Source organism: Ambystoma mexicanum, chromosome 12 (genome assembly GCF_040938575.1).
Source record: "Ambystoma mexicanum isolate Mex_15411 chromosome 12, UKY_AmexF1_1, whole genome shotgun sequence".
NCBI lineage: Eukaryota > Metazoa > Chordata > Amphibia > Caudata > Ambystomatidae > Ambystoma > Ambystoma mexicanum.
This window is the reverse complement of record NC_090936.1, coordinates 398,695,662-398,709,837: the sequence shown is the minus strand read 5'-3', so window position 1 is coordinate 398,709,837 and position 14,176 is coordinate 398,695,662. Positions and strand designations below refer to the sequence as shown.

General features: G+C 45.6%; 1 protein-coding gene across 2 annotated transcripts in view; it reads left to right on the top strand.

Annotated features, from left to right (window-relative positions):
- Positions 1 to 14,176, top strand: part of ERGIC2 (ERGIC and golgi 2) — a 796,925-nt gene that overhangs the window by 624,306 nt on the left and 158,443 nt on the right. The gene's annotated exons all lie outside the window — the stretch shown is intronic.

Genomic DNA, 14,176 nt, shown 5'->3' with positions numbered 1-14,176 from the left:
TTTTAAATCCACCTCAGGAGAATCCACCTGTGGAGTACCACAAGGATCATCCTTCTCCCCATTGCTTTTCAACATATATCTGGCCTCTCTAACCAAGCTTATTAAAAGACATGGCCTCACATACTAGAACTAGGCTGACGACGCACAAATGGTCTACAAAATACAAGACGCACAGGAAGAAAACATAATATTGGATGGCTGCCTCCAAGAATTCTACGGCTGGATGAACTCCAACAACCTCAAACGAACCCTGGCAAAACAGAAATAATGATAATATCCAAAAGCGGAGAAAACAATCACTACATCCCATCGCCGACGGAACCTGGTACAGCGCCAGCTCCATCAACGATCGTAAAGAACCTGGGTGTTTTGATGGACAACAAACTAATGCTAGACCCACACGTAAATGCTACAATCAAGAAATGCTTCTTTCTCCTACAGTCAGTAATAAGGATCCTACCATTCCTCGCTTTCACCCACAAAACGCACACCATCGCTCTCCTGTCCAGAGTAGGCTACGCCAACAGCCTATACCTAGGAATGCCAGCACGACTCTAAAAAAAAAACTCCCAACGCACCCAAAACGCTGCGGCCAGACTCTTGCTGAAACTACCAACGAAGAATACACATTACACCAGCACTGAAAATGCTACACTGGTAACCAATAAAGTTCAAATCAACGTGCGTAACGCACAGAGCAATCCACGGCCAAGGAGCAGAGTTCCTAAAGGACAAAATAAATGTCGGCCACCGAACACCACCACTCGGATCAAGCAATGACATACGCCTAGAAAGAAAACCATACAACAAAAGAAAATTCGGAGGATCATCTTTATCTCACCTGGCTCCTATTACCTGGAATGGGCTGCCAAACAAGGGTGTGGGCCACAAGCTGTGATTTGACTGTGGTGTTTTTGTACTGCAAGTGTTGGCTAACTCAACCTATAATCATGGATGTACATAATTGTTTAAGCCGTGGCTTGTAGAGGCACAAAGGGGAGACCAGTGGAAGGTCTGATTATTGGGGCCTCAAGTGAATTTGTGGTACAAACCATAACAAATAACTCACACGTATTGGTGGCTGAAATTAAAGTCTCCACAGTTGCTGGGCTCTCCCTTTGCTGGTGGTTAATGTGTATGGTCCTCTTGGGGGTGGAAGCACAAATGGAATACAGGAGCAATAGCCCCTACTAATAGCAAACTGGTATCCGAGGACTGGGGTCAGATCTATCATAATTGGCTGGGATTGTAACGCTCCTTGCATCGACAAAGAATTGGGCCTGCGCAACATATGCAACCTCTTGTCAAATGAACTGTAAGCTTGGACAGTGTGAAAATCTCTAAATTATACATGGGAGATACAGAGGCAAATATGGGGGGAAACCGCATTAAGTGGTCACATACAATCTGGAGGTAATGAGAGGTCCTCATGGCAGAATGGGAGGCCGGCGTGTATACTAACCTTCTGCCCCCCCCCCCTAGTCGGCTGCTGACATTTTTAAATTACTTTCCCACTGCTCCAATAAAGTTGCAGTGGTCGGGAAAGTATATGTACACCGAGACGATAAGCTGCATGCCGGTGTATATGACCCTACTATCCACAGCGCAAAAAACAGATTAAGATGCACCAGAGAAATAACAAGAACTACTGCTCTATTGCTATGATTGAGGAAATGGTGAAGATGATATAAAGGGAGAAAAACAGCTACCGAAACTGGCTGAAAAGGTTGCGCCTTTCCATAAAAAACGCCCAGTGGCAGCAAATGCGGAGTCTCATCAAAAAGGGAGAATCAAAGCAGTTATAGAAGATCCTCAATGACCTGAAAAGGCCCCAATCATACAATGTCACAAATCCAACCTATGAAGACAATTGGACTAAGCATATTGGAAAAATATTTGGGAGAAGGTCTGCAACGGCAAAAGTCCCTACAAAGGGGACTAAACATTTTGAGTTTAGTTTTGACAGGGCTGATATATATAATCTCTGATCCGCAGGCTCAAGAAATCCTGCACGCTCGGGCCAAATGGTTTGGCCAGCATCGAAATAACAGGGAATCCGGAGGTCTGAATTGAAATCTTGATCTTGTTCTCTCGTTTATATGAAGGAGTAATATCTGAGTCTTGGAGAAGGGCAGTATTACCCATCTAGAAGAATAAGTATCACAATGACCAGTGAATTAACGTCTTTTATCAATGCTTGACATAACCAGAAGATTCTATGCATCCCTGATATTGAGGGATCTAAAAAGATGGGTTAATTTAAAGCAAATACTATCCCCTTTCCAAACTGGGTTTACAGCTGGCTGTTCTTCCGATAACGTTCTCGCACTGGCTCTGCTGACTTCTGAGGCTAGGAAAAATGGTAACCCTCCCCTTCACTTAGTCTATGTGGACTTTAAATCCACTTTTGACATGGTCGTTGATCGACTGTTGCCCCAGTTGAGGAGTTGGGACATACCTGAGCCAATACTTGAAATGATACAGCAGTTTTATGAGGGAACGAGTGTCCAGGTGAAATAGATTAGTATAGGCATTGGTACAGCAAGGATTTCCACCAGTAGGGGTTTAAAACAAGCTTGCGTCCTTGCGCCCATGTATTCACTCTGTACCTGGCTGACCTACCGTCTAGGCTGGCCACTGCCCATTGTTTTGGCCCCAAGGTCGGCACACAGCGGAGCCACTGGCTATCCTATGTCGATGATGTGATCCTGATGAACCACACTCTGGTGGGCACCAGACGGGCCTTCCATGAACTTAAAAATACACCCAGGGAAATGAGTTGAAAATGAACATGGACAAGACTCTGGCTATGATAGTCTGTGGATCTCGGGGCGTGTTGAAGAGAACAGATACCATATTGGTCAGCATAAAGAAGCCTCTTGTATAGGTATATTAATGAGAGTAGACAATAAGTACAAGTATATAATTGAAACAAAGGAACGAAATGCAGTTGTCCCGAACCACCATCTTGACGGCCTATGACTGGGCAAACGGCTGGGTACAGCTTTGACGGAGTACTGTTGGTTTATAAACCGAGCATAGTCCCAGCAATTACATACAGGCTGGAAGCTACTCTCATGTCAAATGTGACTTGGTTTAACAAACTAGAGGGGAACATTTGGAGGGGACGTTTAGAACTCCCGCAGTGCGTACCAGTTGAGGCGCTAAGAATAGAGTTGGGCATGACATCTCTGGTGGGTATGCTGTTCCTTGATAGGGGCTTGTTGTATATTAAAATGCTAAAGGCATCCCAGTCCCTGCTTCTGAGCTTACTGGGGCCACATATGATGGCCAGTGGCAAAGTCCTCATCCAAGAGCATGCAAGACGAAATGAACGAGTGTTTGATGAAATTGGATGGACTCCCTATTGGGAGGGCGATGTGGGCATTATTATAAGAGTTTTTAAAAGTAAGCTCAAGTTATGGGATTAGGGATGGAATTTCAATCATTAGGTAAAATAAAGTCTTACCAAGAATGTTAGTTTCCTATGTGAGTATATATGTCCTCAGAAGTGCCTAACTTTGTCCTCCTCTCCTGCCTTGGGAAGATTTGTCGTCCTACTACGTCTTAATCAACTTTCAGCCTGAGCAGGATTTGGCGCTAGAAGTGAGATACCCAAGAAGTTGCTTATGTAGCTGCAGCGCCATTATGGAAACACACGCCATGACTAAATATAAAACACAGGGAGCTATATACATGATGTACCTTAGGGAATTCACACATGATGTCAACCTGATAAGATGTAACTCCTTTTGAATCACATGTTTGTTACCCGGAAGGAATATGGCATTATATTAAATGTGGTGTAACGTAAAAGGACAACTTGAGAAAGCTGATGACTAAGAATCTGTAGATGTATTAACAACATGGTTTGATTTTATGTTTTGATTTTAGTTCAAATATGCTGCTGAAAATGTTTTATTGATGTAAATGTGATGTTATGATTTTGTATAAAGATGTGTAAAAAATGTTCTTTTGAACTGAAACGCACAATAAAACACTTTTAAAAAGTTTTACATCAAGCCATATATAAAAGCACTAGTATTTCCTTTAAAAAAAGAAATTATTAATAAGAAAAACTGTAAAATCTCTGTAAAATACACAAAGTATTCTAAACTAGTACTGACACATGTTTGCTAGTAACATGTTTAGATATTTCAAGAGAATTCAAAAAGTTGGCCCATAAACACTACCCGAACAGTCAATAGGCTGCTCCCGATTATAGGTGAAAGCTAAGTTAAAGTACTTTCAACATCCCATCCCCTTTCTTCCATAATCGGGAACTTGAGCCTTTTTTGTCAGGAAAAAACCTTCATTTAAATGAAGGTGAGGCGCATGTGTGGAGCTTAGCACTGCCTATTCATGCCCGGCCCTCCGGCTTTGCCTGCCAGTGTTTTCAACCCAGCATGGAGAGACTCAACACCTTGTCAGCTATCAGGAATGTCTTCTTTCTGATTATTCACCAATCCTTTCTCTTTCCACAGCCTCCTGCTTGTCTGCCCTACCAGCATTTCCTGTGGCAAGCTGGTTTACAACATGTGAATCAGGACTTTTTCCTCACTTCGATCCACAAAGGCAGTGTCTGGAGTGCTTGGGGCCCAGACCATGATGGGATCTTTGGGTGCTCTCTGACACTTTGTCAGCTCGCTCCCCAAGGGGTTGGTTAGTGTAGTGGGAGATTTTCAAGAGATCTGCAGAATCTCAGTTCCTAAAGAACAAATCGCAGTGAGAACTTGAGGTACATCAGACCTCTTCAGCACCAAGGCCCAAGGACATGTTTCTGTCTACCCTTGGTTTTGGTAAGGGTCCCTTACAGGCCTTTTAGCAGCTAGCCACAGCCATACCCATAACTTTGATGGTCTTCCTTGTCTGACTAACACTAGCCTTCAGGCTGAGGTCTACGTTTTTTCAGGAGCTAAAACCATCCTGCCCTGAGAGCCTGGCACCCCGGGCATGCTCGTAAGTCCCCCAAAGAGTTCAGGTTACAGCCACAAGCAGTAACATGGCCACTGGAGCAGCATTTTAAAGATTTCTGCTTTTGACACAGATTTCAGTGGTAAGAAGGATGCCTGGCACTGCACAGGTGCCAGTCTAATCTCAAGGACAGACCTTCGAGTTAAAATAATAGAAAAGTGCAATTCCAATCTGGTCCATCAGAATCTCAAGCTTCTGTTTAAAGGCCAGACCCTACATTGACTGCTATAGCCAACGGAAACCTTAGGAGTCGATCTGTTTTTTTCCGTCTCAAGACTTTGTGCTCTGGGCATGGTAGCTTGTTTGTCTCCAGGATTAATTAATTCATCTTTTGTAACTCTTAATACCAGAAACCAGTCTCTAAGTGTGGCACCATGATTCAAACCTCTGAGCTGCGTTGTCTTGCTTTCAAGACTAACGCGTTCCCCCTGAGCTATCCCTCTGGCCCCCTCAGAATGGAATAAACTAATTTTTACCACTGCCAGGCTTAACCTATTTAGGGTGCCTTTCAATATGGATACTTGTAATAAAGGGCCCCCCACCTCATGTTCACACACCTGCTCTGATCCTCATTCGCAGAGTAATGAGGGCTGCCTTTCAGAATATTACCTAAGCTGGTGACTTCTGAAGGCAGTGGGCCTGATTAAGTGAGCGCAGGCAGCCATGTCGGCTCATCCTACTCTGGCGCCTATTCCTACACCTCTGGTGCCGCCATCTTTGGCTCATCCATCTCTTTCATGGCCTCCACTTACTAATGAACAGCCCCTCCCCAGACCCTTGCCTTCACCAGTTGCATTATGGTAGACCATGTTCTGGCCACATTCCCCAGCAGCCTGTCCTGATTCCTTTGCTACTGCCTGGGGACGCCACTCTACTGCAACCCATTCAGTCCCCGGCAACCCCTTTGGACCTTGTAAATATAGATCAAATATGTGATACTCTAGATAAAGCGAGTGGGAAGCTCTCTTCCTTCATCTGTGATGGGAAAGATTTTCTTTTCGCTGCTTTCTTTCTGTAGACTTGTATGGGGATTCTTTTTGCATTTTGTACCCTGTCTTGAATTTACTTCCCTTGCCTGTTTACTGATTCATTTGGGGAAAATTGACTATTCCCTAAGACTATCAGTACTGAGAGACTATGAGCCACATTTGGAGGACGACGGTGTAGAAAGAAACAGTGGTAATGCAGTGTTAACTCCGTTACCACTGCACTACTTCTGCATTACTGCACCGCTGCACTACAACTTTGATGGTAAGGTGGAGGAGTTTCATCCAGCGAAATTCCCCCCAAATCCCCATCGAGTACTATAGACCTCAGAAAATGGGGACTTACACCGCCTACAATCTCTTGTAAACCCACAGTAAGTCTGCAGCAGGACCAAGTGTAGTAACGTAACTGGTTTTTGGCATTTCGGCAGATTTGCCACAGAAATCCTGCCAAACTTGAAATGCGGTCCAATGTGTCTCTTTGTGAATTCTTCCATTGTAACAATTACACACATCACCTTACGGTGAAGTGCAGTTAAGATACTTGGTATCCTTTGTCTTTTTACGTAGTGGCTTTTTGATTACATCTGCTCTGTGTTCCTAAGTCAAGCTGGTGGCAACTGTGATATTGTTAAAATTTTTATGACATTTTACCCCTGGCATTTTTGCATTTACTGTGAATCACTATGAAAGGTGGCTAGCATCCACTATGAAAGGTGGCTAGCATCCTAAAATGGCTGTTGCACAATGTTCTTCGCTTTCTTTGGCCATGTTGATCTTTGGCCTTCTTGCTTCCTTCTCAGGTCAGGAAATTCCTTATACGGAAATCGTTTTCCCCAGGAAAGTGCTGGCTTTTGCAGGCTAAGGTGTGGTTACTGTGTGTGGCCAGAGGAAGGGGTTGGGACGGTCTAGTCCCAATCCACATCCTTGGTGCCTGAATGTATGTTGCTGGGAAGTTTTTGTGCCCAGTGGCTATCCATGATTGTATAGCCACTGCCCGTTTCAGTGGTGGAAATCCTTACCATTGGTGTGCTTGGTCTTGCTCCCAGCCTGAATCTTGGAAAAAAAGGAGGGCTCCTGCAACTGTTAATCATATTGTTGGAGCCAAGACCTTTATGAAGAACTGCAGCCTGCTGATGACCTGAGGACAATCCGTGCAGCCGGCCAGCATCAACTCCGTTGCTGTTCCAGTGAAGGCCTGCTCCTCGGTCCTAATCTCAAGAAGGCCTTCATTGGTGCTTCAACCCCTGGACCTGTGGGAACAATCAGTCTTGAACTCTGCTTGAGGATCCGTACCTGCTGAGCCTTGTGAAATGTCACAGGACTAACTGGTGGTCTGGCCAGCTCTCTCCTGGGCTACCTCACTGCAGCAGTCGCCGTTCAGAGCACAGCCTTGCAGATCTGCTTGTGCCATAAGTCGCCTGCTCCTGCATTTGTAGCCGTCTCACATCAAGGGAAGCTGTGCTGGACCTTCCCACGTGTTTGCCACTGGAAGATCACCTTTTTCCGCCTGACTGAGGCGGCCGCCATTGAAATTTGTAGTCTTAGTGTCATAGAGGTGGCCCATGGCCGTCTGTCTCGCAGAAGTCTTGATCTTTCCTCATTTGGGTGTTTTACTGGAAGCTGTCTGCAACGATTCCTAAGTATCGCGGCCAGCCAAAACTAAATCCGATGAATGAAAGTAACCCATGTAGTCTAGACTACTCTGCAAAGGGGTCCAAGACTGGAGTACCCACCTGCAATGGATTCTTGAACCTCCACTAATGGTCTCCATTAAACTCTTAGCCGGCGGGAAAGTCTATATACCTGTTGCTGTCCCTCCACCCCCTGCATCCTGTAAAGGGACACAAAGGGGTGAAGTCCTGTCCCTAACTGATTCTTACCTGACCGTTGGTGATGGCACTTGGGTCAGGGGTCTTTCCCAAGACCTAACCGAGTGTGTTGGTACAGAGAAGAGTACTTACTTTAATTGTATCTCTTATTAATCATACCCACTGAAACTGCAAATCTGCATAAATTTACCTGAAAAGTATCTACTTTAAAACTCGTGACTTTTGGGCACAACGTTCCAAGCCATCTTAGGGTTGAACTTTATAAGCGCTAGTCTAGATTCTTTCTATTTCTATGCATCGGAATACTAGCCTCTGTTTCACTGGGCAGTGAATCAAATGCTATTCTGTTTCTCCTAATTGTGAATATGTATATCTGTTTGATATAGGTTTTGTGTGACAATATTTGACAAAGTTTTAACTGCTTAGTGTGTTCCCTAAAGGCCTAATAAAATGTATTTTTATACTTACCTGTCCAACCGGAATTACTGGTGTTGCTATGTGTTGACCCATTGAAGCCCTAGACCACCCTTTGTGAGACTAAGCCTTACCACTCTGCTACCTTACCTTGATTGGGCTTGTCTCACCTCTGTGTCTTCACTGTTCACCATAATTTGGTGCCTCCAATAATCCTCCCTCAGAATTGATTTTGAAAATCCATCTCAACAGCCTGCATTCTCCGCTTATGACTTATGAAATGTATGGGCATTGCAGTTCCTAAGTCACCAGCTTCAAAGGAAGGAGTGCTGGCCTTCGTCCTCAAAGGGGGGGGTAGAGAGTTTTGGGAGGATGGGTTGGGGTTGGGGTAGGGCGTTGGGTGGGTGAGTGTAAATTGCAAGTGCTGGTAGGGTGGGTGGAGGTAGGGTGGGGTAGAGAGTGGAGGTAGGGTGAGTGGGTGAAGGAAGAGAGTGGAGGTTGGGTGGGTGGGTAGAGCGACGGGGAGGTAGAGTGAGGGTAGAGTGGGGATTGATTGGATGGGGGGGTAGAGAAAGTGGGGTTTGGGTGGGTGGGGATAGAGAGCGGGGCTAGGGGGAGTGGGGGAGGGGTGGGGTAGAGCTAGCGGGGTTAGGGTGGGTGGAGTAGAGTGGGGATTGGGGGTGTGAGGGTCTTGGTAGGGATGGGTGGGGTAGAGAGGGTGGGGTGGGTGGCTGATGGTAGCCTTGGGAGGACTTGCAAAGGTAGCCCAAACAGAACCAACCAGCACACATAATGCGGCTGGGTTGAGTGTGGGTAGAGAGAGTGGGGGTGAAGGGTAGAGAGTGGTCATGTAGGAAGGTGGCCTCAGGAGGAAAAAAAAGTAGCCAAATGATACCTTAATTGTCTGAAAAATAGTAAAAAATAGCACAATATGAAATCACTGCATGCTGGGAAATGGAAAGCCTGGCACCTGATTTGTTTGAGAAACCTGAAGGTGTCTCACCCGCTAGTCCCCAGGGATCTGTCATCCAGGTGGCCAGGACACGGCCATCGCTTTTGAATCCAGTTCTTGGGGGTGGACCAGTGTGGGAGGATCACCTGGATGAGGGGTCTTTGGGGAGTGGAAGTGGGACACCAGATGGCGATTCGTGGTATCCCCTTCCCTGTAACACCTTACCAGATAGGATACTTAGGAACTCCCTCCGCCCCCTCATCCCCACCCATTTTCCAACACAAACCCTTTCTCACGGACAACTCACTGTGCGAAAACAGATTAACACTCGAGCCGTATACCTGACGTGTGCCATTAAAATGGTCAGGCAGGGTCAAGCAATTACTTATTACACACACCTGACTTCATCACACTTCCCCACGTGGATAAAAGGCGGAGCATGAAAGCACACTCTGAGCAAGGCAAAGCACACGAGGAAGCAACAGTTCCAAGATGGCAGTATAATACAAGGCGAAAGACGGCAAGACCGAAGAGGATTGCAAGGAGGGAAGTGCCCCTAACCTTTTCACTGAAGGACCGTAATTTTCATGAGCCTTCGAGAATAGGAAACGTAAAACCTGGAATCAAAGCTGAAGAATCCTGCATTGTGTGTTGGAGGTACCCGGGGCTCTCCTGCGTCGATAGTTAAGGTGGGAAGAATCGTTTGCCATTGTGGTACTATCCTTGGCTCCTACAACAAAGCAGCACCATTGAAGTCAGCACAGCCAGTGAGTTGGGGATACTGATAACAGACCGGTCTGTGTTGAAGCCAAGGTAGCAAGCAGCAACATTGTATAGAGAAAACTGAAGAGAACAGTCTATGAAGCGTATGTGGCAACTTACGCAAATATAACTACAACAGCAGATGAGTGACTGAACTTTGAAGCTAAGATACAATACTGTAGACAGAGTGGTTCGGCATCATGTGGGTGCTCATCCGAAGGTATCCAACTGAAAAGTGGCAAACGTTAAAAGGAAAGGAATTGTGAAATCGAAGTGGTCCTGCAACGGGTCAAGCCAAACCCTGTGCACATTCAAAATTCTTCGATAGCTGATGTTAATTGAAATTGGTCCGAGCCCGGCCGAGGGAGACTAATTGTGTTAAAAGGGATCTAAGCCCGGCTGAGGGAAATCCGGCATGAACCGGGAGTCACCCGAAAAGGAATATCCTACGAACATTGTGTCGAGAGGATCTGAACCCGGATAAGGGTGATCCAAGATGACAAATATTCTGTTAAAGGGATCTGAGCCTAGCTGAGGGTGATCCGCGGTGAATAGTGAATCGCCTAAATTGAATACTTGTGAAAATCTGAAAGAGGAAAATAACGTATTGTTTATTTGGTTGCATCAGGCCCTTTGAATGAAGAGACTTTGAGAAGCAAAGAGACTTGAGCATAGAAGGTCCTGATGCCAATGATTTAACTGTATCCTCATGCTAAATCCTCTTCTATCTCTCTCTACTTGTGGTATTCCCCAGGGGTCTAACCTTTCTCCCTGGCTGTTGAACCAATACCTGGCAACTCTTGCCCACTGAATCGCTGCTTTCTGCTCCAACTTTCAGTGGTATGCGGATGACACCCGGCTCTCTTTTCAGACTCCTCTCGGCCGCCTCTTCACCTTCTTTCATTCCAGATTGTCTGGCCGCAATTCAGGAATGGTGAGTCACCAATGATCTGTGCCTTAATTCCAGTAAGATTGAGATTCTCCTCATTGGAACACCAGCTCCCTCCTTTCCTCTCTCTGGCCGCCTACTCTGGGCCCTCTTCCTGCTCCTACCTGTGAGGCCAAGAACTTTGTGGTCGTCTTCAACTCCTTCTCTCCTCACATCTCTGACGTCTCTAAGAAGTCAAATTGCCAGCTGCACCTCCTCAGAGGTATTCTTCCTTTCCTCACTTTCCCCCAGAAGCTCACTGTCTCCAGAGCTCTGGTCTAAATCTTCCTGCCTCTACTCTGTCCTCTACAACTTATCCAGAACAGGACTGTGAGAGTTGTCCTTGGCCTCAAGCCCAGGGATCCTCTCTCTCTAGCTCTGAAATCTCCATTGTCTCCCAGTGGCGGCAAGGATCAAGTTCAAGACCCTCTGCATTGTCCACAAGGCTTTCTGGGGCATGGGACCGCAATACCTCCTTTTTTGAAGTTTGGTAAACGCCCTTCAACTGTGGTCACTTGTGTCTGTCTTACCGTTGATACCATGCCTTCCTTACACTTGCTTCTTACAAAGCTGCTTATTGGAGCACATATTGTTAGCAAACTTCTCATAAGGTAGTACAGTGGATGTGTTTGGAAAAAGAGATTCTAGTGATTTGGCAGTTTCATGCCATTGCACTCCCCGTTGCTATGCCCACCAGATTTTCTTTGTTTAGAGCCCCCATTCCCTTTCTCTTCTGTAACAATAGTTTCTGCAATTTTGTGGTGCAAGCGCCGCAGAAATTTGCAAAAACCAAAAAGTGGGGTAAAAGGCAGCATTACCAAAGGATGGATGGGAACAGAGTGAAGACATTATCTGTCCACAAACTAGTCGGCCCTAGTTTTACGCATTCCAACACCCATTTAGAAAGGGGTGTTGGAGTAAGAAAACGTATCAAAAGGACTCTAATGGAGAAATGGACATAGGTGGAGCTGATGCACTTGGTGAACCCTCAACGTGAAGCCTTTTCTCTGGGTGTTCTAATCCCTTTGGGGGGGTCCTGCAATACCTGTACAACCTGAGGGAATTGATGCAGGCGAGTGAGGTGACTGAGCTGTCTAATAAGGCTATATGGATTAAGAGAGGTTGCCGGGGTGCATGCTGCAGCACTTCAAGAATATTTAATTTGTTTGTGGGTATGAGTAAAGTGGGAGAAATATCTGTTGGCGTCTGCTGTATGGAGACCTGGGGTCTCTGCCCATAAGCTCATACTCATGAAACCGTGGTTTTTTGAAGGCTTCGGTTGATAATTTGCGTTTGAGTAGACTTGCACACTTGAATCGTGATTTGTCTTCCTAACTAGCAGGGTCATCAAGATGTCCTCTGTCCTCCAACTCATGCCGTGTTATTTTTAGAACATGAAACTGAGTTCAGAGTTAATTCTCTGCCAGCTGACAAGTGGGGTCCAGCTGACCTCGACTAACCTGGATATCAATCATGCTCTCCTGAGAACTAGCTACTAATCTGCAGAAGAACTAATCTTTTGATTTCCTGAAGTTTTTACTTGGACAGTGTTCCTGGAATAGCTGAGGAGAGTGCCCAACATGACTCACAGAAGGGTTCTGTGCATTTGTTCGTACAGACATTGCTAATGTGTCTCCGCTGATCGGAGCAGGATCGGGCCAATTTAGACCTTGGTAGGGTTTCTCTCCCAGATATTAAATGAGTCTAGGGTTTGGTTAATATGGAGAGAAGACACATGCCACTAAGTGGTCTGGCAATTTAGCACAATTGTCATTATGTATTGAGGACCAGAAAGAAAGCCAGAGATAGAGTATTCCACCATCGGTGGTCAAAGGGGAGGGGTCTGTTTGGGAGGTGGCCACCCTTGCTAGTTGGGGGTGCTGGACAGTGCTCAGATGACCGGCCCATGCAGAACCTTTGGGCAACAGGTGTTTTCCTTGTAGTTCCTGCCATTCCCTGTGTGATTACCATACTCCATATTCCAGCTGCCTTTGCTAGTACTGATGGCATGAGACTATCAAATAATCTTATTCAGACCTGCCTCTGAAACAGTAAAGAGTTGGTTATCATTTCATGCATTGTTGAAGGGGAAGCTGCAGGGTTCCAACTGGCAGAACCATCTGTGCCAGGTGGGCCACATTGTTTTCAGTCAATCCCGTCCTGCAGTCCCGCCATAAAATTGAATATGCAACCCTTTTTTCACTGGCAAGTCCCTCTTTTAGTGGGCAGACGTGTGGCTTTCTGGTATGGGGCTCCACAAATCTGATTGGCTCTGCTAAACAACTACCAGCACATACTCCTAATGTCCTACGTGTTTCACTACAGAATGTTGGAGAGTATGCCATTGTATTAGTCAACCTTTATAATGGCGTTTGTGCACCCAGTGACTCTAGGGGGTAATTACTCCGAGGAAAAGGGCCAGTCTTGATCTTGGGGATTTTAGTTTGATTACGATAGGTTAGTCTAATAATGGCATAATCCTACAGTCCGACCACTGTTGGAGGACTCCACCTTTGCTAACGTCGGCCAATCTATGAGCGCTTGATCAATGAACATGGATTTCTGGGCTGTAAATGACAGCACCCATATTTTGTGCCCTTGGTCCACTGTGATCAACTACTCATTTTGTGGCTGAGTTTTGGGAGATAGGTTTTAGGGTAGAGTACATAGTGGAAAGGGAGCGTGTTTCCTTGTTTTTCGAGAGAAATCTTGTAAGAGTTATTCCATCTGCACATATTATGAGCACTATAATGGATACAATTACACTGATAGGTCAAAGCTTTAAATGGGCCTGAGTTGAATTGGAAACATTTCTCACAACTTTGTTGTGTAACATTTTGCCTAAACATGTGGTTGTTTTGGGGTACCAGCTGAGGTGGTGCAAGGGGCAGACACGAGAGGCATTTTAACAGCCAGAGATTGGTGTACTTGGAGAAATCCTCCAAAAACATCAAACATTGACTATTGATAACCACTTATGCCGGAACCCTGCGTATATGGAAATAATTTGCTTTGTCTCTTGTTTCCATGCTTTCGCTCCCCTTCAAATAGCCTGTTTCGTGGAGCTCCTGCCCCTTGACTTCCCTGACAGTTCTAAACAGGGATCCGGTTTTGATAAAAGGCTGCCCAAAAGCCACATTAACGTCATGAGAAACCTTTTCCCTAACCTTGAAATGCACTAGAAAAGCAAAATGCATCAAACGGTGGTTCTACCCAGTTTATACACTAGTAATGACTGCCACCAGCCTGCTCAGAAGATGCCTGGAAAAAATGCTACTTAACGAGAAGGGGGATACAAGTACTGCATGGAAGATGACTTGCGTTGCAA